The following is a 1,566-nucleotide window of genomic DNA, read 5'->3' as shown; positions in this document are numbered from 1 at the left end:
AGAATAAGAATAAAATGAAAAAAAGAATGTCTCCATTGAAGTCTTTTTGACTTGTCAGTTGCAAATGCGCATTTTTCTACCAGTTTATCACAATATCACTTATGCTTAAGAGTTTCTTGTGTGCAAAACGTAAAGTTCTACTCTCACAAAAAACTCCGCCTATTGTCAGAAAAATTATCCAAAAATTAGAAATTGTCCTATAATTACAGGCTCTTCTTCTAGGCAAGTATGATTTGTCTAACAATTGCCTATTTCACAACTCTTTAGGAAGTTTGTTCGGTAAGGATGCAAATGATTATTTCCTGGTAGAAGATATTACCCAGAGCTTTGTGAACCTCCTGCATGGTAACCAGTTTTGCATCTAACCTCAGCAGTCAAGTTTATATATATATTATACTATATATATTCCATGAGCTTATGAGCTTTGAAGTCTTACTATTTCCCCATTAACTAATTAGTTAAATGAAACATTTGACATTTGTTCCTTTATATTTGTTCCATTTTTATTTTATATGTATACATGTTTTGCTTGCTTGTATGTAAGTACACCTGTTGTGTGCAATGTCCATGAAGGCCAGAAGAGGAGGTCAGACTCCCCTTGAACTGGAACTATGGACTTCGTTAGCTATATGGGTGCCGGGAACTGAATTCGGGTCCTCTGTAAGGGCAGCAAGCGCTCTTAACCACTGAGCCATCTCTTTGACCTCCATTTGTTTCTTTTTTACTAATCTGAGATTCATGATTTTACCCTCTCAGAAGTTCAGTTTTAACACTTGTCTTTGACGGTTTCTCTCCATCTCCATTACGGTTCATGACTTGTAGTGACTGCAGAGGACTCCTTGTTTTAGGAAAGGGAGAGGCTCGCCTTTTCCATGTCCTCCTACTTCCTGTCTCGTTAAAGTTAAAATCTCCAAATACCAAAATGAGAATGAAAGCTCCCAGTCTAGAGAGCCCCATTCTGTCTCTTCTTCTGGGCGGGAGCTAGACCATTCCTCCCACGGAGCCTGCCAGGACTCACAGCCTGAAGCTTTGTTTCCAGTGGCTGCGGTGGAGTTTTTACAGCCCCACTTTCCATCTCCCTCAGCTGAATTTTAATGGCTGCCTCTTTCCGGGGGTCTTAGTAAACTGTTCCAGGAAGGGTTATAACCTACATTAAATAATAATCATTAGAAAGAAAGGTGACCAAGTATAGTCCTCCTGTTTAGAAATCCAAACCAAAGGTCATTTGTGAGCGGGATTTTTGGTTGACTGGAGACAGGGGTTATTAGTAAACTGTTCCAGGAAGGGTTATAACCTACATTAAATAATAATCATTAAAAAGAAAGGTGACCAAGTATAGTCCTCCAAAGGTCATTTGTGAGTGGGATTTTTGGTTGACTGGAGACAGGGGTTAGGCCTCATAATTTCTCATCTGAGTTTCTATAACTGCCTCCTAAATGCCCTTTCGATCTCACATTCCACCCCTCCCATTGCCTGCACCCAGGCTCAAGTACATCCCAGTATGCTGTGAAAATCATTTTAGATAAGAGTACATGTAATGGTTTCCTTCCCCTAAAGTCCTTCCAT

The sequence above is a fragment of the Nannospalax galili genome, unplaced genomic scaffold (genome assembly GCF_000622305.1).
Source record: "Nannospalax galili isolate Female #2095 unplaced genomic scaffold, S.galili_v1.0 scaffold239, whole genome shotgun sequence".
In the NCBI taxonomy this organism is placed as follows: domain Eukaryota; kingdom Metazoa; phylum Chordata; class Mammalia; order Rodentia; family Spalacidae; genus Nannospalax; species Nannospalax galili.
Note: the sequence above shows the minus strand (reverse complement) of the source record.